This window comes from Mirounga angustirostris, unplaced genomic scaffold, assembly GCF_029215605.1.
Source record: "Mirounga angustirostris isolate CCGP_5_RB_7025 unplaced genomic scaffold, mMirAng1.0.hap1 SCAF_13, whole genome shotgun sequence".
Lineage (NCBI taxonomy): Eukaryota > Metazoa > Chordata > Mammalia > Carnivora > Phocidae > Mirounga > Mirounga angustirostris.
Genome location: NW_026991721.1, coordinates 98,780,375 through 98,798,096, shown reverse-complemented (window position 1 = coordinate 98,798,096; position 17,722 = coordinate 98,780,375). Strand labels below are relative to the sequence as shown.

The 17,722-nt window shown below is 37.3% G+C and overlaps 1 protein-coding gene across 1 annotated transcript in view; it reads right to left on the bottom strand.

The window, feature by feature from the left end:
* NXPE4 (neurexophilin and PC-esterase domain family member 4) overlaps positions 1–6,172 on the bottom strand; it is a 39,714-nt gene extending 33,542 nt beyond the window's left edge. The window contains exons 1-2 of the mRNA XM_064577413.1: positions 6,108–6,172; positions 2,338–2,447 (exon numbers count right to left, since the gene is read on the bottom strand). The gene's annotated coding sequence lies outside the window, so the exon portion shown is untranslated. The remainder of the gene's footprint in view (positions 1–2,337; positions 2,448–6,107) is intronic.
* Between the last annotated feature and the right edge of the window lie 11,550 nt (positions 6,173–17,722).

The window sequence follows — 17,722 nt, the reverse complement described above, 5'->3', positions numbered from 1 at the left end:
CTGAGTAGACATTTTCCCGAAGACAACATACAGATGGCCAAAAGGAACATAAAAAATGCTCAACATTACTAATCATCAGGGAAATGCAAATGAAAATACAATGAAATATCACCTGACACCAGTTAGAATGGTTGTATCAAAAAGACAAGTAGTAACAAATGTTGGAGAGGATGCGGAGAAAAGAGAACACTTGTGCACCGTTAGTGGGAATGTAAATTGGTGTTATCTCTGTGGAAAAGACTGTAAGGAGGTTCCTCAAAAAATTAAAAATAGAAATACTATTTAATCCAGTAATTCCACTGCTGGGTATTTACCCCACAAAATGAAAACACTAATTCAAAAACACATAGGGACCCTTATGTTTATTACAGCACTATTTATAATAGCCAGGATATGGAGGCAACCAGAGTGTCCATCAATAGATGAATGGATAAAGAACATGTGATGTGTTTATACACACACACACACACACACACACACACACACACACACTGGAATATTACTCAGCCATAAAAAGAAATGAGTTCTTGCCATTTGCATCAATGTGGATAAACATAGAGTGTACTACACTAAGTGAAATAAGTCAGAGAGACAAATAGGATTTCACTTACATGTGGAGTCTAAAAACCAAACCAAAACCAAACCAAACCAACCAACAAACCTTCAGAGAAACAGACTCATAAATACTGAGAACAAGCTGGTGGTTGCCAGAGGGGAATGGGTATGGGGAGACAGGTGAAATAAGTAAAGGAGATTAAGAAGTACACACTTATAGGTGTGAAGTATATAAGTCAAATGAAAAGTACAGCATAGGGAATATAGGCAATAATATTGTAATAACGTTGTATGGTTACTACACCTATTGTGGTGAGCACTGAGTAATGTACAGAATTGTTGAATCACTATGTTGTACACCTGAAACTAATATAACAGTGTATGTCAACTACAATTTAAAAAAAGATTCATGATCGTGAAAAACAGTGTAAAACTTTCAGAGTTTGGAAGAGATTAAGGAGATGATAATTAAATTCAATGTGGGATCACGGCTTGGGTTCTGGAACAGAAAAGGGACATTAGTGGAAAAAATGGTGAAATTCAAATAAAATCTGTAGTTTAGGTAATAGCCACTAATGTACCAATGTTAATTTCTTAATTTTGTACATTGTAAAATAATTATACAAGATGTTACTATGTGAATCTGGCTGAAGCATGTGTAAGAACACTCTATACTATTTTTGAAACTTTTCTATACTTATAAAATTATTTCAAATTAAAAAATTTAGGGGTGCTTGGATGGCTCAGTCAGTTAAGCATCTGCCTTTGGCTCAGGTTATGATCCTGGGGTCCGGGGATCGAGCCCCACATCGGGCTCCCTGCTCAGCGGGGAGTCTGCTTTGCCCTCTGCCCCTCACCCCGGCTCATGGCACTCTCTCTTTCTCTCGCAAATAAATTTGTTATAAAAATTTTTAAACTTTCTCAAATGGTGGAAATATTATATTTCTCCATGAAATGTTTCATTTTCCCTATATTGTCTACCAAATAATTTAGCAAGTAATTTATCATGTCCACACAGATTGGTGTTACCACTTCTATTGTTTCATGTTGCCATCTATACATGGTAGAGTTCTAGGCTCTTCATCTTGCTTGGTATGTTTTTCATCTATGAATGTTACACTGTTTTTATTTTTTTAAAGATTATTTATTTTAGAGAGAGAGGGAGAAAGAACATGGGAGGGATGGGGAAAGGGGAAGAAGGAGAGAGAGAATCTCAAGCGGACTTGGGGCTGAGTGTGGAGCCTGATGTGGGGCTTGACCCCACCACCCCGATATCATGACCTGAGCCGAAATCAAGAGTCGGATGCTTAACCGACAGAACCACCCAGGTGCCCTGGCTTTTTTTTTTTTTTTTTTAAACATGTCTTTGTATACCTTATTTTCTGGGGGTAAATCTACTTTTCATGCTCCAAATTTTCAAAATTAGCGAAAATTTTCTATCCACTGTACATTTCTGTTCACATGTTGTTAAGAACCAGTGTTCCTAGAGTGAGGTAGCAAGATGGAATACTAATGGGATGCTGGTTCCTTCATTTGATTCAACACCGGGTATGCCACAGAAGGAAGATGGTATATTCAGATATTAGTAAAAACTGTAAGAAATCCCTAGGAAGTCCAAGATAATTGGATTCTGATGTCCCTGATGGAGATTAGGGTTTAGGAAGAGGAAGCAAAGCCAGGGCAGGAGAAAGCTGGTAGTCAGGAACAGGGAAAAGATCGAGGCAAGCATTCTGGGTCCTTTTAATTTTCTTGCAATGTCCTGGTTAGAACACTGATTGCTACCTTGTGACTGTAGGGGAGAGAAGCAGGAGCACCAAGTTTCCATGCCCACCTGGAGGCACTGTAGTAGCATCCGGCACCGCTGGAGAAACCTGAGGGCAGGGAGGAGAAACCTGCAGGTGCAAATAAGGGAGTTAGTCCTCAGCTTTAACTCATATCCTATTGCTACCCATGGGGATGCTCCTGTCATTTTATTCGACAGTAATTTATTGTGTGGGATTTCTCCATGCCTTAGAACATGTTTAATATTCTCAACCCCTTGCCCAAAATGCTTTAGCGACAATGTCATTACAGCGGCCCCTGTATTCCCTTCACACATTTCCAAATACCATTTTTGGTTGAGAAGCTGTGGTTTAGAGGATTAGGTCCCAAGAGGATGACAGCTTTTGGGAAAAGCTGTGCTTTGGTGGAGGCATAGAAAAGTCACTTGAGATCAGTGTCACATTATGTGTGCGTGCCAAACTGGAAATTGTTGAGGAAAAATCAAAATAGGCTCTTAGCCCTAAAGAACCCTTCTAAAAATCTCTGTAAACTCACTACACCAAGGGCACAAGTTAGGGCTTGGCGTTTGGCTTATTCTCCTAGGGAGACATGACTGTTGACAGTAACAGATAATCCCAGGGAAATGTGGCATTACAGGAAAAATAATGAGACATCTGAAGGTACACCCACTATGTAAGAAAGGGAAAAAGTAATGGACCACATCGAGCAAGAATTAGCATTATCATATCATTAGAGAGAGAACAAGTGGAGATACTGATTGACTGGAAAGCAGAAAACAAGTAGTCATAAAAAAAGAACCAGTTGAAGCTTCTCAGTCTGAAATAAATAATGCCTGAAATAAATGATAGTCTGGTGCAAGAGTAGAATGCATAAAGAAGGCCAATTAAGAAACTGAAAGATCAGGTTAAGGAACTCTCCCAGAGATCATCAAGGAACAAAGAGTTGAAAGAATATGGAAAGACAAGTTAAAAGATATGGAGCAAAGGAATAAATAGGTCAACATCTGTAAGAATCCCAGGAAGGCAAGGTAAAATCCAAGTAAACCAGCAGACACTACATTACTTTCAAGTACATGTGAAAATAAAAAAATAGGCCACGTACTGGGTCACAAGGAAAACCTCAACAACTGTTAAATTCATTATTTAAATGTAAATCACAGTGAAATCACAAGATTTTGACAGTGAATTATAATGAGGTTCCCTTTATCAAATGATGTAGAATGTCACCAAGTTATACTGAGAGGGAAATTTATAACTGTAAATATAGCTATCAAATAGCAGTAAGAATTAAGACCAAATGAGCTAAATGTCCATGCCAGGAATAGTAAAGGAATAGTATAGTAAACTTGAAGTAAGGAAATCGTAAGTAAAATAGCAGATGTTAACAGGAGCTAAAACAAGAAGTAATAACAGAATAAAAAGCTAATTCTTAGAACAAAACTAAAAAGTGTGCAACTTCCCAATAAATGTGATCAATAGAAAGGGAAAATATACAAATAATTTGAGGAATAAAAAAGGGTTTACTATAGCTGATACAAAGACTTTTGAAATCATGAGGATACTAAAATAACTATATCAATACATTTGCAAAGTGTGACACAGAAACTATTTTCAAAATATATGACAATAAAATTGATGGGAGAAGAAAAAAACTCAAAAAAGGTAATTATTCTATGCATAGTACCTTCCTTCGAAAGAATATGGCATAGTGGTGGGGCAGGGAGAGTAACTCCGACAGGAGAGAAAGCTGACAAAGATCCTCAGCCAGGTGACCAAGGCAACATCGAGAGTGACAAATCATACTGATAAGATGTACCCTTGATATACAGTGATAAAAATGACACTTCACCTCTGTAGTCTTCTCCAAACCCATAACTTCAACCTAACCATGAGAAAAATACCAGATAAATCCCAGTTGCTGAACATTTTATGTAAAATACCTGATCAGTACTCTTCAAAATCAAGTCATCAAAAACAAGTGAAGTCTGAAAAACTATTATAGCCAAAAGGAATTTAAAAAGACATGTCAGCTAAATGTAACGCAGGATCTTGGAACAGAAAAAGGGACATTAGATTAAAAACTAAAGAAATCTGAATATAGTTCTTAGTTAATAACCATGTATCAATATTGGCTCATTAATTATAACAATATACCATAGCAAGTGTGTTATCATAGTAACATATACTACCTATATATGTTTATACCATAATATAAATGTTTCATGATAATATGTTAATAATACAAGAATGCAAAAGTATTTGGGAACTCTACTATCTTCCCTATTTTTCTGTAAATCAAAAACTGTTCTAAAAAATTAAATTTATTAGGGGTGCCTGGGTGGCTCAGTCCATTAAGTGTCTGCCTTCAGCTTGGGTTATGATTTCAGGGTCCTGGGATTGAATCCCACATCAGGCTCCCTGCTCCACAGAGAGCCTGCTTCTTCCTCTCCTTCTGTCCCTCCCCCTGCTCATGCTCTCTTTCTCTCTCTCTCTCTCAAATAAAATCTTTAAAAAATTAAATTTATTAAAAAATTTAAAGTGTAATTATTAAAGAATATAAATTCATAATAAAAACCTCTCCAACCTGTACGACAAAGCACAAGTTTTACCTGATTTCTACTCTTTTTACCTATTTATATAAACTATTTAGAAATTAAAAAAAAAAGGCTGAGGGGTGCCTGGGTGGCTCAGTCGTTAAGCGTCTGCCTTCAGCGCAGGTCATGATCCCAGGGTCCTGGGATCGGGCCCCGCATCGGGCTCCCTGCTTGGCGGGAAGCCTGCTTCTCCTTCTCCCACTCCACCTGCTTGTGTTCCTGCTCTTGCTATCTCTTGTATTCCTGCTCTTGCTATCTCTCGCTCTGTCAAATAAATAAAATCTTAAAAAAAAAAAAAAGGCTGAAAATTCCTCACACTATTTTGTGAGGAAAGTAAAGAAAGGAAAAATTAATTTTACCACAGGACAGAGCTGAATAATCCTAAATAGATGACTACTCAATTGAATTACCTAATATATGGGGGAAGAAAACCATCATGGCTTCATTTTGTCCCAGGAAGACAATGATGGACATCCATTGCATTTTGCCATGAGGGACCCAACTCAGAACTCCAGGGTTCATACGGAGCTTATTTTAAGCTGAAGACATTTGAGATTCAGTAGATGTGAATAGAAGCCTTCTTGGAACATCCCTTATCTGACGAAGAGCAGCAACTTCTGGGAAAGGAGGCTACCATAAATGCTGCTCTGGGAGTTTCATGGCCATGAAAAAGACCAGTGGCATCTGCATAAACCAACTTTATCATAAACTTTCTTGTTCTTCTAAAAAACAGGTTGTCTTTCCTAAAGAAACCTATTTGTTCTTCCCCAAGAGCCTTTTCTCCCTCCTCCCTTTTCCCTAGTAAATTAGATGGATAAGCCTCCAACTTTAAACATTTAATAAGACAGCTACTTTTTTGTTGGCTCCCATATGCACTTATATAAGCCTTTTTCTCTTCATGCTACTCTGGCTTTTGTCAGTGTAATTCATAGGACTCCTGTGACTAAGCAGGAGGGAATAGAGGAACAGTTTTTCCTCCCTGACAACCACATTAACATTTAGATGAAGGAAATGTGATCCTTTCACTTGATGCTGAAAAATGTCAATAAAATGCAGGACTCATTTATAATTAAAAAATAAAACAATGTAAAAAGCTCTCAGTAAACTAGAAATAGAAACTTGATTAGTATAATAGAGGATATTTATTAAAATCCTACATCCAATACATTACGCTTACCTGTAAAATTTTAGAAGAATTTATACTAGTTAGGAAGAAATTAAAATTGTTTGTCACCACAACTTTTACTCAACATTTTACTGGAGTGTAGCAAAAGAAAGAAGACCTAAAAAGGAAAAAAAAAAAAATGACAGAAGAGACAAAATGAGAAAATTGTCTATTTCATGATAACATAAAAGTCCACATAGATAAATCCACAAGTTATTAGAAGTAATAAGAAAGTTTGGTCAAATTGTTTGCTATAAGATTATGAGTTGAGTTTTGTCTCCCCAAAATTGACATTCACCTGGAATCTCAGATGGTGACCTTGTTTGGAAATAGGGTCTTTGCAGAGGTAGTTCATTAAGGATCTCAAGGTGAGATCATTCTCAGTTTAGGTGATGCCCCAAATTCAATGACTGATGTCTTCAAAAAAGACAAGAGGAAACAGAAAGGAGATCCTGTGAAGATGGAAGTAGAGATTGGAGTTAAGTTGCCACAAGCCAAGGAATGCCTGGGGTCACTAGAAGATAAGAGAGGCAAGCAAGGATTCTTCCCTAAAGTCTTCAGAGGGAACATGGCCTTTCTGACACCTTGACTTCAGACTCCTGGCTTCCAAAACTATGAGAGACTAAATTTAGGTTGTTTTAGCCACATTTTGTGGTACTTTGTTATGGTAGCCCTAGGAAATTAATCCACGTATAAAAATCAGTTGTATTCTTAAGCAGTAACAACGACCAATTGAAAATATATTAGTAAAAACTGTATTGAAAGTAACACATAAAATTAACACAAAATATAAAAGATTCTTAGGGACAACATTATAAAATGTTAAAGGACATAAAAGAAGGCAGGAATACATGGAATAGTATGTCATGTTTATCAGTAGGAAGGTTTAGAAAGATTGTAATTCTCCCCCAAATTCTATTAGACCTCTATAAGCTGATTCTAATTATTATATAGAAGAGCAACAAGGACAAAAATAAGTAACCAAATCTGCAGAAAAAGATAATAATAAAGGGCCTACCCTTTATTTTATATCAATTATAATAATATATATATTATTATATAATGATATATAATAAATATATCAATTTATTAAAAAGCAATTATAATTAAGACAGTGTGGCATTTGCACAGCTATAAACAAATTGACCACCATGATAGAATAAAAAGCCCATAAACCAACTTACCAAGAAAGTTTGATAAATAAGGTGTCATTGCAAATTGGTAGAAAGGATGCACAATTCATGAATGATTGCTCATACTGGGGGGAAAATACCATAAGATTCCTACACCACATTATGCAAATTCCAGGTAGGTTCATTACTAAATTGTGAAAAGTCAAACTTTAAAAATTTTAGGAGAGAAGGTAAAAGAACATATTTGTGACCTTGTAATATGAAATGACTTCTTAAAGACAAAAAAGAAAAAAACCCCACTAAAACAAACACAAACTAATGAATATTAATGTTTATATTAAAAAAATTTTTATTGTGCTTTGTTTTTAAATTTTTTTTTCTTACAAATTAAAGTTTTGTGGCAACCCTGTGGCAAGCAAGTTTATTAGTGCTGTTGTTTCAACAGCATTTGTTCACATTGTATCTCCTAGGTCACATTTTGGTAATTCTCCAATATTTTAAATGTTTTCATTATTACTATATTTGTTGTGATGATCTAAGATCAGTGATCTTTTTTAAGTTGTTGACATGTCTGGCATTCTTTTTTTCTATTTTTTATTGAAGTACAGTTAACATACAATGTTATATTAACTTCAAGTGTACAACATAGGGATTCAACAGTTCTATACATTACACTGTGCTCACCATGATAAGTGTAGTTACCATCTGTCACCATACAGCGTTATTACAACATTATTGACTATGGTGACTATGCTGTACTTATTCCCATGACTTATTTATAACTGGAAGTTTGCCACTTAATCCCCTTCACCTATTTCACCCATTCCCACAGTACCCTTCCCTTTGGGAACAAGTAGATTGTTCCATAAATTAGTCTCTGTTTTATGTTGTTTATTTTCCTTTTTATATTCCACATGTAAGTGAAACCACAGGGTGTCTTTCTCTGACTTATTTTACTTAGCATAATACCTTCATAGGCCCATCCAATGTTGTTGCAAATAGCAAGATCTCATTCTTTTTTATGACTAACATTCCATTGTGTGTATATGTAAATACAGGTATCTATCTACACACACACATATACAGTTTTTTTCTTATAACTGACATAGTTTCATACCATTGTGTTTGGAAAAGATGCTTGATAGGATCTCAATCTTCTTAAATTTATTGAAACTTGTTCTGTGGCCTGACTTGTGATCTATTCTGAAAAATGTTCCATGTGCACTTGAAAAAATTGTGTATTCTGCTCTTTTTGGATGAAATGTTCTGTATCTATCTGCTAAGTGATCTGGTCTGATGTGCTATTTAAAGCCACTGTTTTCTTACTGATTTTCTGTGTGTGTGATCTTTCCATTGATGTAAGTACTGTGTTAAATTTACTTACTAGTACTGTATCACTGTCAATTTCTCCTTTTATGTCTGCTAATATTTATGTATTTACGTGCTTCTATTTTGGGTACTCTGGTATTTACAATTGTTATATCTTGTTGGACTGATTCCTTTATAATTATGTAATGCCCTTTGATTTTGTTATAGCCTTTGTTTTAAAATTTATTTTGTCTAAGTATTGCAATTCCAGCTTTTTTCCCCCCACTTATATTTACATGGAATGTGTTTTCCATACCTTCACTTTGTTTGTCTGTGTCTTTAGGTGTGAAGTGAGTCTCTTGTAGGCAGCATATAGATGGGTCTTGTTTTTTTTTTTTTATCCATTCAGCTACCCTATTTCTTTAAATCTGAGCATTTAAACCATTTACATTTAAAGTAATTACTGATAGGTAATGTGATGACTTCCATTTTCTTAATTGTTTTCTGGTGGTTTATGTAGTTTTTTTCCTTTCTTGCTCTCTTCCTTCATGGTTTGATGGCTTTCTTCAATGCTATACTTGGATTCCCTTCTCTTTATCATGTATCTGTTATAGATTTTTGGTTCGTGGTTACCATGAAGTTGATACATAATATCCTAAATATATAGCAGTGTATATTAAATTCATGGTTGATTAATTTGTACACATTATAAAAACTACATTTTTACTCTCCGTGTTATATATATGATGTTGTATTTTATTTTATTTTATTTTTTATTTTTTTATTTTTAAAGATTTTATTTATTTGACAGAGAGAGAGATAGTGAGAGCAGGAACACAAGCAGGGGGAGTGGGAGAGTGAGAAGCAGGCTTCCTGCTGAGCAGGGAGCCCAATGTGGGACTCGATCCCAGGACCCTGGGATCATGACCTGAGCCGAAGGCAGATGCTTAACGACTGAGCCACCCAGGCGCCCATGATGTTGTATTTTATATATTTTTATTTTGTGAGTTCCTTAATTAGGTTTACTTTGCTACTTTGGTCTTTTAATCTGCTTTATGAGTGATTGATTTACTACCTTTATTGTAGGTTTACTTTAGCTCATGAGAGTGTTTTTCATAATTTTCTTACTTCTAGATCTGGCCTTTTATATTTTTAAGGCTAGCTTACTGGTGATGAACCTCTTTAACCTTTGTTTGTCTGGCAAATGTTTTTTTATCTCCTTCCATTCTGAACAATAATCTTGCCAGTTAGAGTATTCTTGATTGTAGGTTTTTTCTTTTTCAGCAGTATGAATAGATCACGGCACTTTCTTCTGGTATACAAAAAAAATTTTTTTTAAAGGTTTTATTTATTCATTTGAGAGAGAGAGAGAGAGAAAGAGTGCATGTGCGAGAGCACACAAGCAGGGAGAGCAGCCGAGGGAGAGGGAGAAACAGACTCCCCACTGAGCAGGGAGCCCGATGTGGGGCTCAATCCTAGGAACCGGAGATCATGACCCGAGCTGAAGGCAGATGCTCAACCAAGGAGCCACCCAGGCACCCTGGCATACAAAATTTCTGTTGAAAAATCAGCTCATAGCCTTACGGAGTTTCCCTAGTATATAACAATTTATTTTTCTCCTGTTGCTAAGATTCTCTCTTTATCTTTGAAATTTTAAATGTTAATGTGTGTTGGTGTGGACCTCCTAGGGTTCATCTTCTTTGGAGCTCTATGCTTCTTGGACCCAGATGTCTGTTTCTTTGCCAGGTGAGGGAAGTTGTCAGCTATTATTTCTTCAAGTAAGTTTTCTGCCCTTTCCTTGGTCTCTTCTTCTTGTGGGACCTTAAAATGCAAATGTTAGTATAGCTGATGTTGTCTCAGAGATCCCTTAACCTGTCATCAAATTTTTTTATCCTTTTTTCTTTTTGTTGTTCAGCTTGGGTGCTTTCCATTACCTTGTCTGGACCACTGATCTGCTCTTCCGCATCCTCTAATCTGCTAATGATTCCCTCTAGCATATTTTTCATTTATTTATTCAAATTTGATTTAATATTTTCTCTCTTTGTTGAAGTTCCCACTGAGTTCGTCCACTCTTGTCCTTATGACCATTACTTTGGATTGTTTTTCTGGTAGGTTGCTTGTCTCCATTTTGTTTAGTTCTTCTTCTGAGGTTTTGTCTTGTTCTTTCATTTGGAACATATTCCTCTGTCCCCTTTTTTTAAATTCCTGTGGTCCCCCTCCTCCCACCATGAGTTGGACAAAACAACTGCTTCTTCTAGATTTGAAGAAATGGCCTTATGCAAGAATATCCCCTGCATAGACTGTGTGTACCTGGTGGCTTGGCTGGCTGGCTGGGATTATAGACAGCACAGGTTGGGAGACCTGGGACATTCTACACTGGGGCTGCCATGGTCAGATGGCTGGAGCTAACATGGGTATGGCCTGGAAGGCCCAGGGGTCTCTGCACAGGAGGCACCTTTGTGGGATAGCTGAAGTGAAGCAGGCAGGGGCTGGGTAAGTCCTGGGATACTCCATGTAAGGGGCACACTGGCAGGGCAGCTGGAGCTAAAGCAAGTATGGACTGGGTGGCCCCAGTGTGCTCAACTCGGGGGGTGCCTGACAGAATGCCTGGAGCTCAAGTCAGCATGGACCAGGTGGTCCAGGGCCACTCTGTGTAGGTAGCCCCCTGGTGCGACAGCTGCAGCAGAGGTGTGTGGGGGCCAGAAGGTCTTGGGGAGCTCTGCACATGGGGGACTCTGGTGGGACAACTGTAGCTGAAGCATATACAGGCCTGGGGTGTTCCAAGGTGCTCTGCACCTGCGTTGCACTGGTGACATAGCTGGGGCTGTGGTGGCACTGTGCAGGGTGTCCTGGGGCATGTAGTGCTGGGGCTGCCTTCTGGGGTCTCCTTGGGGGATGGCTGAGGCTCGTGTGGGCTAGGGTCTTGGGGCTGGCTGAGATGGCAGACTTCCATCTGTACTGTCAAGGTGGAAGAGAAATGTAAGCAATGGCACTTGCCTGCCCCTCCAACCGTGAAGAGCATTCCAGCAGTTCCTCTGCAGCGGAATTAGAGGCTGGTTCCTTTATATTCTACTTGCTGTTTTTAGTTGTGGCTTTTTTTTTTTTTCTGGGTCCCAGGGCATCTGGGGCTGGTGTGGACTAGGGGCTGGGACTCACTGAAGGGACAGACCAGCTAGGGGCAGGCCTGCTTCTACGTGTGCTATTAAAGTGGAGCGGGAATGTAAACAGTGGTGCTCACCAGCACTTCCTACCCTTCCCCCACTGGGTGGAGAGTTTATTCTTTTATATTCTAGTTGCACATTTAAACCACAGCTTTTTTTCTGTACTCCAGGGCAGGGGAATCTGCTCTCGGTCCCTCAGTACTATCCCTCTCCACCATAGCTTGCAGCATCAGGGGGTGGGGTTCCATTGTTATCATGTCTTTCTCTCTCCTGCTTGTTCTCTATGTGGTCCCTCTATCCTTTGTTATGCAGAAGCTGTTCAGTCAGCCCTCAGTTCTTCTTCAGGAATAATTGCTCTATGTGTAAGTGTAGATTAAGTGTGTTCATGGAGGAGGTAAATTCAGGGTCTTGCGATGTTGCCATCTTGGACCCTATTAAAATTTTTAATTTCAATGCAACAAAAGATAATCTAAAACAAAGTAAAAATGCAAGGCATAAACTATATGTCCACTCAGTAAGGTCAAAGAATTTTTCCCAAAGCTCATTAAGAATGTTTTCCAAAGCAAAGAAGTAGACAATGGAACAGAGAAACAGCGAAAAGACATGAATAGTCAATTCATATAAGATGATACTTGAATGGTTAATATATGTGAAAAGATGCTCAACATTATTAGTTACCAAGTAAGTGAAAACTGAAATACAGTGACGGAGATATCACACTTACCATATATATCAAACCTAGAATTATAAAAATTATAATTTGACAAATATTTGCCATAAAGGAGCATTTGTACACTGCTGATATAAGTGACAATTTTAGGAGAACAATTTGGGAACTTCTAGTAAAATTTCATATGTGCATAACCTTTGACCCCGTATTTATATCTATTGGTTAGTATTTCAGAGCAAAATCTCTCAATTTGCTAGGTTAAATGAAGATATCCTATGCTCTGCAAATAAGGACAGTTTGTGTCTTGTCAAGCTCTTATATTTTAAAATTTTTCTCACCTTTATGTTCTGGCCTGGGATGGCAGTGGTCATCCTTATCATTTCCATATCTTAAAAGAACTATTTCTAAATTTCCACTGTTAAGTAAAATGACTGCTGCAGAATTTTTGGCAGATAGTTTTTTGAAAAGATAAATGCTCTTTTCTATTTCTAGTTTTTTGAGAGTTTTTATCATAGATAGCTATTATAAAGAAACATAAATAACCTTATCAAATACTTCTGTGCATCTATGAAAATAAGCACTATTTTTTTTTTAATAAAGAGCCTAAGATGAACCACATTTGGTCCCAAGGTCAAAATTACTTCACCTTATAAGGGAAATTTATCTTTTTTTTTTAAACCTGAATTATAAAAGTGAACTCTCATTAAGTAATGCAGTTACTATTAAATTCAATAGGAAAATATTTTAAATATTTTTAGCATCAAAATAACACACATTTTTACTATAATGATACCAAATACCATTAAAATAGACACAATTCCTTCAATAGTTAAAATTCATTTTGGGAATATAACCTGCCAAGGCATTTTTTCTATATTATATAGTAGTTTTTATCTTTTCTCATTAAGGAATTTTCTTTTTAAACTATTACACATCTTACCCTTAGGAATATGCTCACAAAGAGGTGTTATACATGATTCTCAATGTTTGTGCAATTCAACCTTTAAGGGGAAAAACGAAAATACAAGAAGAACTTGGTAGAAACAACAAGGCAAATTATACCACACTCGCTGCAAACATTGACAAATAAGGGGCACTGGGTCTGAGATTGTGAGTTCTGTAAACCAGCACATGCACCCTGAGAGGAAAGGCACAAATAGCACACCTGGAAAGGTGACTGCATAGAACTCACCTGTTGGCAAGGTGCCCTAAATTGAAAATAACCCTTGTAAAACCAACATGAGGCCACATACAGGGTTTTATTTAATATCCCTAATCAAGTTGGATTCTGATAACCTGAACAGTTACTTAACACAAGTAGAGGTATTTTATTTATCTCTATACTGATAGATTTGGCTAATGTTTCACTTAGGATTTCCATATGTATGTTAATAAGTTAAATAAGCCAGTAATTTTCTTTTATTGTACTGTCTTTATCAGCTTTGGTACAAGGTTTCATAGGATAAATTGCAGGCTTTTCCTCTGTTTTCTGAAACAACTTGTATAAGATAGGATAATCTCTTACATAAAAGTCTGATAACTGTCACTTGCAAAACCATCTATGTCTAGTGCTTGCTTAGAAGAAAATCTTTAATTATCATTTTTATTTTTGGATACTGGTTGGTCAGAAATACAGATGGCCCCTGAGACTTGCAAGTAGTATGTGATATGGGGGCTATCTTGTGAGGCAGGGCTTAACCTGTGGGGTCTGTGCTAACTCTGGACAATTAGTGATAGAACTGAATTGTTAGACACCTAGCTGGTATTGGAGAATAAATTGGTATGTGGGTAAATGACATACTTGGTGTCAGAATAAAACCATACACTCATTATTGCTTTTTGGTTCTCTAATTTATTGATTTTTTTTTTCTGACTTGCTTATTGGGACTGTCTCCTCTGGTTTCTTAAGTTCAAGAGTTATCTAATTAAAACTTTTCCTTTTAAATGTATTCAAGGTAAATGTCTTTCTAAGTTTTGTTTAGATGTGTGTTACAAATTCTGACATATATCAATTTTGTTGTCATCTAAACTAAACTGTATTAACATCATACTTAACAGAGCAAGACAGAATGCATTCTAAGAGCAGGACGTCTAGGATATCTGTTCTTACTAACATTATACTTGAGATTTAGGAGCAAGGCTGAGAGAGATTCCATTCAAGACACGCAAGGCCTGCTGAAGCTGTGGAAAGGGTAGGAAAGCTGAGCCATGTTACTTGGAGGCAGTCCAAGCCTTCATCATTGCAGTGGCCTGTCCAAATAAGGGGGCTGGTGAGACAGGGGAAGACTGAGAGAAATGCCTCCAAAGCACTTCAGGCTGCACTGATCTAGTGCACTGCAGTGCTCTCCAAAGGCTAGAGACAAGGCCCCTGGATGTAGAGGATTCTACGAAGGTGCAATACTCCGAGAGTGAGACTAGAGAGCAAATAGAAATCCCCAGAGAGTCAAAGAAGCTAGCATCATGAACTAGAAACTTGGTGGCTGGTTTCTGAAGCATGAAGGGATCTGTGGAGTCTTGTGCATGATCAGATCCAAGCTCTATTGGAGAGAAAGCTCTGACCCTACCCTCAAAATTCTAAAGCCAGTGATGAACTGACAAGGTAAAGCTGTAACACAGCCCAGACACAGCTTAATATAGACTAAATTGACCCAATCCTGCATTCTGGTAACTTGACAGAAGGAGCATGCTCTTTTTAGGGACGGGGTAAATATTATTTACTTTGAAATCTACTATTTATTTATACAAAATATCTGACACAGAGTCAAAAATTACAAATCATATAAGGAAGACTCAAAGTCTGTTTGTTGGAATCAGTAGACAGATATTTTAACATAACCATGACAAAGATGTTAAAATCTAGTGGAAAAATTGGACAACATGAGTAGATATGGGAATATCAGCAGAGAGATAAAAATTACTAAAGATAACCAATTATTTTGATGGAACTTAGATGAAAATGTTAAAAATGAAAAAAATTGCAGACATGAAAATTTTATTGGAATTATAGCAGACTGGACTCAGAAGAATGACAGCAAACTTGAAGACAAGCCAATAGCAATTACACAAAATAAAAAACCAAAATAAGAAAGCAAAAAACTCCAAGGGAATATCTAAGATCTGTGAGGCAATATCGACTGGTCTAGTATACAAGTAACTAGAGGCCTAAAAAAAGAAGAGATAATGGGGCAGTAACTATATCTGGAGAAATAATGACTGAGAATTTTCCAAAACACAGATCTAAGAAGCTCGATGAACCCCAATGACAAAACAAAGACTTCTTCAACCAGGCATATCAGAATCAAACTGTTGAGAAGTGAAGATGAGAAATCTTTTAATAGCCCAAGAAAAAGACACACAACATAGAAAGTGTGTTAGGGTTCTCCTAAGAAATGCAACCTAAAATATATATGTATATATTATGTATTGTGGAATTTGTAGCAGAAATAGAAATAAAACTATATGATCACAGGGGCATAAAGGTAGTAGGGAGTAAATGGAATTACACTGCTGAATAGTTCCTACATTAATCATGAAGCAGTATATTATTAGAAAATAGACTGTGATAAATTAAAGATTCACTTTATAAGCTCTAGAGCAGGGTGAGCAATTTATTTTTCAATAAAGAGCCAGATGGTATATATTCAAGGCTTTGCAGGCCTGAGTGTCTCTCTCACAAGTATTCGATTCTGCTGTTGTACTGCAATGTGGACACAACCATGGACCATATGTAGGCATATGCTGGGCTGTGTTCCAATAAAATTTTATTTGAAAAAACAAGCTGTGGGCCATTTCTTGGCTTACAGACCATAGTTGCTATAGTTGAGTGACCACTGATAATAAAACAAAGAGGTATTACTAAAAATTCAATGAGCCATGCAAGGATTTGTGAACAAATGTTCATAGCAGCCTTATTCACAGTAAGTCCAAATTGGAGGAAACCTGAATGTCTGTTAACTGGAGGATGTGGCATATCTATGTAATGAAATAGTATTCAGCAATAAGAAGGAATGAACTACTTATATATACTAGGGTCTGGATGAACCTCAAAGCTACTATGCTCAGTGAAAGAAGGCAGACACAGGAGACTACTGTACTGCATGATTCCACTTGCAATATGAAAAAAATTTGAAATGTCTAGAAAAGGCAAAGCTATAGAGACGGAAACTACTGTAGTGGTTGCTGGGCTGGGGATGAGGATGAGATGGGAACGGTGATTAACAGCAAATGGGCATGGAAGGTCATCTTGGGGTGATGAGAACCTTCTAAAACTGATTTATGGTAATTGTTGTACACAGCCAGAAAAAAAAGTAGGTTGAAATGGAGGAGGTCTGAGGGCAGGAAGGCAGCTAGGAGGAAATAATTATAAGATTGCAAAAGAGGGACAGATCCAGGGGCCTTTTCTGACTGCACACTGCACAGTCTTTTGCCTTTGGGATAATGTTTACCAACCATTTTCCATGTTTTAAACATACTTCTCAGGGTTATGACACTCCTCTCAGTTACAACAAATCACTAAGGCAGGGTGTCTGGGGGTGGTGGGTGGATATATGCAGTTTGAAAGAGGGTTCAACTGTATACTTGGAATGGGTAGATTATATAATATGTGAAATATGCCACAATAAAGTAATATTTTAATAAGTCAATAAAGACTTCTGTTTCTACAGAATGTAGCAAGCGGCAAAAACCACACTATTCTTCTAACAATCAGGAAAAAAGCCAGATAATATACAATAGTGTAACTTCCCTGAGTAGAGAGCTCAAGTAGCAAGATATTCAAGTGATCTGAAGAACAAATAATCCAATTAAAAAATAGGCAGATGAGCAGCACCTGGGTGGCTCAATCGGTTGAGCATCCCACTCTTGGTTTTGGCTCAGTTCATGGTTTCATGGGTCATGAGATCCACCCCGCATCTGGCTACGCACTCAGTGGGTAGTCTGCTTGAGGATTCTCTCCCTCTGCCCCTCCCCCTACTCACGTGCACACACTCTCTCTCTAAAATAAATTAATCTTTATAAAAAGGGGACAGATGACTTGAATAGAAGACATAACAGTTGGCCAACAGATACTTGAAAAGATGCTCAACATCACTAATCAGCAGGGAAAGTCTATCAAAACCACAATGAAATATCACCTGATACCTGTCAGAATGGCTAGAATCAAAAAGACAAAAAATAAGTGTTGGAGAGGATGTGGAAAAAAAGGAGTCCTCATACTGTTGGTGGGAATAAAAACTTGCATAGCCACTGTGGAGAACAGTATGGAAGTTCTTCAAAACATTAAAAATAGAAATACCAGGGTGCTTAGGTAGCTCAGTTGGTTAAGCAGCAGACTCTTGATTTTGGCTCAGGTCATAA